At 38.8% G+C, this 6,234-nt stretch overlaps 1 pseudogene; it reads left to right on the top strand.

The window, feature by feature from the left end:
• The first annotated feature begins 3,542 nt into the window (after positions 1–3,542).
• On the top strand, positions 3,543–4,376 carry LOC100262190 (uncharacterized; annotated as a pseudogene).
• The last annotated feature ends 1,858 nt before the right edge of the window (positions 4,377–6,234 follow it).

The following is a 6,234-nucleotide window of genomic DNA, read 5'->3' as shown; positions in this document are numbered from 1 at the left end:
TTTTTCGGTTTGGTGTTAAGAGCCAACATCTCCTTACAGCTTGGCATTCAGAACCACCATCTCTTTTTAGTTTGGTGTTCAGAGCCACCATTTTTTCTCAGTTTTGGCATTGAGAGCTACCATTTTTTCATAGTTTAGCGTTCAGAGCCACCATCTCTTTTTAGGTCGGTGTTTAGAGCCACCATCTCCTTACAGTTTGGCATTCAAAGCCACCATCTCCTTACAGGTCGACTTTCAGAGTTGTATTTGTAGTTTGGTGTTCAGAGTCATATCCTTAGTTTGGCGTTTAGAGCCATTGTTTATTTTTAGTTCAGCATTCAGAGCCATCATATCTTTCTTCCATTTGACCTTCAGAGTCATATCTTCAGTTTGGCGTTTAGAGTCACACCTTCAGTTCGGCGTTCAGAGTCACATCTTTAGTTTGGCGTTCAAATTCGTCGTTTGTTTTTAGTTCGACATTCAGAGCCATCACGTCTTTCTTCCGTTTGACGTTCAAAGTCGCATCTTCAATTCGACGTTCAAAGTTGCATCTTCAGTTTGGCGTTTAGAGCCGCATTTTTATTTAGGCATTCAAAGTCGCATCTTTAGTTAGACGTTCAGAGTCATTGTTCATTTTTAGTTCGACATGTAGAGCCATCATATATCCTTCAGTTTGGCGTTTAGAGCCATATCTTCAGTTTGGCGTTCAAAGTCGTATTTTTAGTTTGGAATTCAAAGTTATTGTTTGTTTTTAGTTCGAGATTCAAAGTCATTATGTCTTTCTTCCGTTTGGCGTTTAAAGTCTCATTTTTAGTTTGGCATTAAGAGCCACATCTTTAGTTTGGCATTCAGAGCCGTTGGTTGTTTCTAGTTCGACATTCAGAGTCATCATGTCTTTCTTCAGTTTGGCATTCAGAGCTATGTCTTCATTTTGGCATTCAAATACATTATTCAGTTGGCATTGGGTGCCACCATCTTTATTTAGTTTCGGCATTCAGAGTTGTTATGCATACTCATTCAAGCATTTAAAGTCACCATTTTTCCTCTCTTTTGGCGTTCAGAGCCATATCTTCATTTTGGCATTCAGAGTCATTGTTTAGCTCGGCATTCGGTGCCATAATCTTTCTTTAGTTTTGGCATTCAAAGCCATTGTGCATACTCATTAGGCATTTTGAGTCATGATTCATACCCAATTGGTGTGCTCTTTGATTCAGTCCTCAGACGGGAGTTATCAACAAAATTTATAAACCTAATTCACCATATACTAGGGTAGCATAGCTAGCATAGTATAGTGGTTCTAGGATCATCCACAGGGATGGGTTTTCATTTCACACGTGATATTAGTCAAAGTACTAAAATGATGCTTTTTCTTTTATGAGTTAGCTTTAAAAGAAAACATAATTTTGGGTTGAAAAAGGTTAGTTTTAAGCTAACAAAAAATAATAACTGAGATTAATTACAAAGAAAAGGTTTTTTGGAGTTTTAGATCTTTTTCTCGTATTGGGGACAATAACATAAAGAATGGTTATCTCCTGAACCGGTGTGTATTTAGCAATCAAGTTTTGATCCCACTGGTCCATGAAAGACTGCAGTTGCTTCCCATTAATGGTTTCAAACACTAAAGACCTCTCACTGTGAATCATCTTTCAATGGCTCGTAAGAGATAACTAATCACCTCTCATTGTGAAAAGCTTACCAAGTATTGGTCATTCAAGGATCAGACCATATCAGACCATATGTTTTGGGTGTGGATATCAGACCATATGTTTAGCTTTCATTGATCTCTGAAATAACTATAGATTTGTTGTCATTGTTTTATCTTCTATTCTTCTTGGTTTTGCTGGAGAATAACTTGACTTTGTTTTAGTTCCACTGTGATATATCTCAGAATTCACATCCCTGATTCTTATATGAATCTATGGTCTCTCAACCAGCTTGCAAGCCTATGGATAACTCATGAAACGAGGCTTCGTTTAAGGCCCTTTTGGTTCACTTACTCTTGCTTCTTTTTTTTTGTTAATGTTCTTTGGTTTATTGCTTCTTTGTTTTTGGTATCCATATATGGTGCACTTGGGTTTATTCATCTCCACCTAAGGGTGCTCAGTCTTCATTTGGCTGGTGTCCTATGCTAGTGGAGCTACTAGATTTGCAAATCAAAGTCATGGACATGCAGGGTATGGTGGAAGTGAGGGATCTTACGAAAATCCGACTGGTTATGGTTTCATTGGAAGTGGTCCAAATAGAAATATTAGTGGGGAAGATTTACAGAATGGGAAGATCCTCCACTTTCTTAAAAGGTTTATCAAGAAAACCTCTCTAAATATTGTTGTGTATCTTGATACGTTGGACAATTATAACAATGATTTTGGGCAACATGCAGCTATTGTGCACACCAACTGTGATATTTGGGCTATCAATATGGTGCAAGGCAGTTGTGGTTCTCACTCATGCAACATCTACTCCACCACTCTTATCCTCCTCATTTATACTCATCCCTGGTAGCTTTCCCCACACAATCTCACCACTTTCCCATCCTACTAACCTCATGCCTTATCATACCTATCACCATTCCTATCTTCATCTTTCAATACCCATCAAACCCATTTCCCTCAATACATTCCACCACCTATTCCACCATTCATCCCCTACTTGTTTGTTTTCTATCTTCCCACGTACATGAAGTCCCATGCACATGGCCTCCTTCATATCACCATCCTTCTAATCTTCATACCCCAACACACCCATCACCATACACATATCTCTATCTTTCATCCATTCATCAAATCCACTTCTCTCACTACCTCACCCACTCATTCAACCACTCAAAACCACCTTCAAACCATAGGCTGTTCCAAAACACCATTCATTTGATCCTCTATTCTACTTTGTGCGTGAGAGAGAGAGAGAGAGGGAATGAAGAGAATTGAGAATCAAAAATCAACGATTGAGGCATTTGAGAAGCTCAAGCAGTTGGGGAAGGTATAACACAAGTATTCTTTGAATGTTCAAGTTTGAAGCTATAGACAACAGTTACAATGCGAAAGAGGAAGATTGTTCTTGTTGATGCTCCAACGGAGACCTTAACAAATGCCCCTATCCCTATAAAAGGATATAATTTCTCTGTGAAGTTCAGTAGTAATACTTATCGCCATGATCTAGAAGGCTTCAGGAATGATATGGGCATCCTCTTTGACTGTAACATGGATCCACCTTTTGTTGAAGTATTTGGCACGGTGTGTTCTGAAGTCAAAGGACATGAGACCATATATTTCTCTTCCTACAAGTGTTTCATTGCAAGAAACCAACCATGTGTCAGGATCTGCATCGACCCTTTTTGTTGGCAGGTTTTCCATATTGGAAATGGGCAAGAATTTAGTGCAGTTGGATTTGACAGCAGGCTTTAACAAGATTGTAATAACCATTTTGGGGAATACAAATATTGATATCCACTAGCATGAACGAGATTCTATAATGATCAATCCTGTGCATAAAGAAGACCTTGGGATTGGTGGGCTTGCAAAATATAAGGTCAAAGTTCCATAGGCCAAGAAATTAAAAGATAAATTGATGATCTCGCCCTGGTGCACGTTAGCACCACTGATCCTTTGCCTCACCTAAGCATCAAGGACACTCCCATTGAAACTTCTTCTGCCCAGTATATATTGCAACAATACACAACTACCTTTAGAGGATAAAAACTACAGAACTCAATTCGAAATGCTTATGCCATGGGGAATGTGAAGATGATAGCTTTTGAGTTTGAGACTGCAACTTGGCTTTTGAAGAACTGAGATGCCTCAAAAGATGCAAATTTAGGTGGGTTTGTGCTCTGGTAGATGAATCCAGACATGTGGAATGTTGAACTTGCAGTTGGGGGTAGCAAGGTTTATGCTAGCTGCAATGGCAAGCTTATCTTAAGGCATTCACCCTGGCTGGGAGCACATTCTGCAAAGGGCTGTGTTAGGCCATTGCACCGAGTGCTTTAGGGCCTTGATCCAAGGATCACTGCTCGCATGTTTGCTAATGCAATATGTATTGGAGAAAACAAGATCAATAGTGAGGATTGCTTTATTATCAGGCTATGTGCTGACCCTCAGTCATTGAATGCTAGGAGTGAAGACCTAGTAGAGATCATAAGACATGTTTTGTTTGAGTACTTTAGCCAAAAAACGGGTCTTCTTGTTCACGTGGAGGGTTCCCATTTTACGCGCATCCAATCCAATGGTGGAGATATTGTTTACTAGGAAACCATAATCAATTCATTCCTAGAAGATTATAGGCTAGTTGAAGGGATCATGGTAGCTCACTCTGGGTGCTCAATAGTGACCCTTTTCAGGCTTGGAGAAGATGGCGGCTACAATCACCAACCTTACAATGCAATACTAGTGACACCTTGAGCCCACTCTTATTGGGCCATGCATGGCCACCATTTCTTGGCCCATTTTCAAAGCTCACATCCTTTAAAAATTGATTTTTTTGAAAATCCAGTTTTCAAATAATTTAATTCACAACTTCTCATTCCTCTTTAGTGTTTAAGTTCATCAAAAATTTCATTTTTCAATAAAATTTTGCTGGCACTTTTTTTTCGGCAAGCATCATTTCACATTTCTCCCTTGTTTTTTAAAATAAGCATGAATATAATTTTTTAGTTCCAAATGATGGAATTTATGGAATTGATTCATGCAAAATAAATAGGGTTTTGGTAGAGGCCCAACATTAGTGAATGTTTTCTTCTAAAAATAAATTTGAGTGAAGTGTGATATCTGTCAGTGATGATTTCTTGCTTTGTTTAGTGACATGTGTGACATACTTGTGTTCATTATTGTGCACTAACCCTATTTCATAATAGCACATTAGTGTTTGCTACTAAGGTACGCTCACACTCTCACTCTAACTATCCTTTATGCATGTTTTGGTTTCCAATGTGTGATAATTTTGGTATCTCTTGATCTACTACTTAATTGTCATGCCTGCTTCATTTTATTTAGTAGCTACCCATTTTAGGGGCTTAGAGGGGTGCTACGGTCTTTACTGTACCTTCCCAATAAGTAAGCTAACCCCCAAACCCCGATTTGGTTTTTCACAAACCATCTTTTCCATATAAGGAGTCACACTTAAGGTTTTCTTTCTTATTTTGTTTTCCCTTTAAAAAAAAAATAAAACAAAAATAAGTGGCAACTCCAAGTCATTTTCTAAAAAAATAAATCTTTTTCAATAAAAAGTGAGTTCGCTATCGAGTTGGAAGCGCATGAGTAGAAATGCGGGGTCTATAAAATGGCGACTCCACTAGGGATCACTAAAGGGTCAAGCTTGAACTTAAGATTAGGCAAATGTGGCGTTTGATTGATTGATCAGTGGGCACCTACCTCTCTTTGTGATTTGTTTTGCTTGATTATTGATTACAGATTGAGAGTTCTTGATATCATTATCCTTGATGCATGCTTGGTTATTGTATTCATTTAAGGCATTGGCATGTTGATTATATTGATTGATCCTTTTGCTTATCCTCATATATTGACTCTCCTTGTTGTATGATCACTCTGCTCACCTTGACATGTACATTATTTTTGTTGCTTATCTCATTCATCTTGACATGATTGTTTCTCTTGGTTGCATATTATCATAATTGTTATTGAGCATGCTATCCTTGCTAGATATTCATCTTGATTAGCTTGTGTGTGGACATGGATGATATAATTGTGCTTTGCTTAACTGCCTATTGCATGACCGCTCTTCTCCTGCGTGATTGCATGTTGCTTGTCTGTGTGGATCACACATATATCCCCTTACCTCCAACCCTCTGGTTTTCGGTCATTTCCTTCATTTTGGCTCTTACTTTTGCAAGCGTGAGGCCTTGTGTGTGCTTGTTTTTCTAACCGAGCTAGAGGTTAGGAGTAGGGTATAGCGATGGGCTATATCAATGTTTTAGAGCATTCTGGACAAGGTCGACACATTAATGTTGATTAGAGTCCGATCTTTGAAGACCTGTATAACCTAGAGCTAGGTTTTATGGATATTTATGTGACTAGTGTGTTTTCCTTTCTGCTTTAGCTTCATAGGGTTTTCGGATGCACCCACACTGCTCACTATGTATTTTAGTGGACTATTGAGTGTTGAGAGTTACGAGAGCTTTCACCATAGAAAAACCCCTGGGATGTCAAGGTAGTGCATGTGTGGAGGTGATGACCACCTTGCATGGAAGCGCCCCGTCTCTTTGGAGGCATGCAGAGGGTTGTATACCACTGGAGGATATGA

This window comes from Vitis vinifera, chromosome 14 (assembly GCF_030704535.1).
Source record: "Vitis vinifera cultivar Pinot Noir 40024 chromosome 14, ASM3070453v1".
Classification (NCBI taxonomy): Eukaryota; Viridiplantae; Streptophyta; class Magnoliopsida; order Vitales; family Vitaceae; genus Vitis; species Vitis vinifera.
This window is presented reverse-complemented; position numbering and strand designations above follow the sequence as displayed.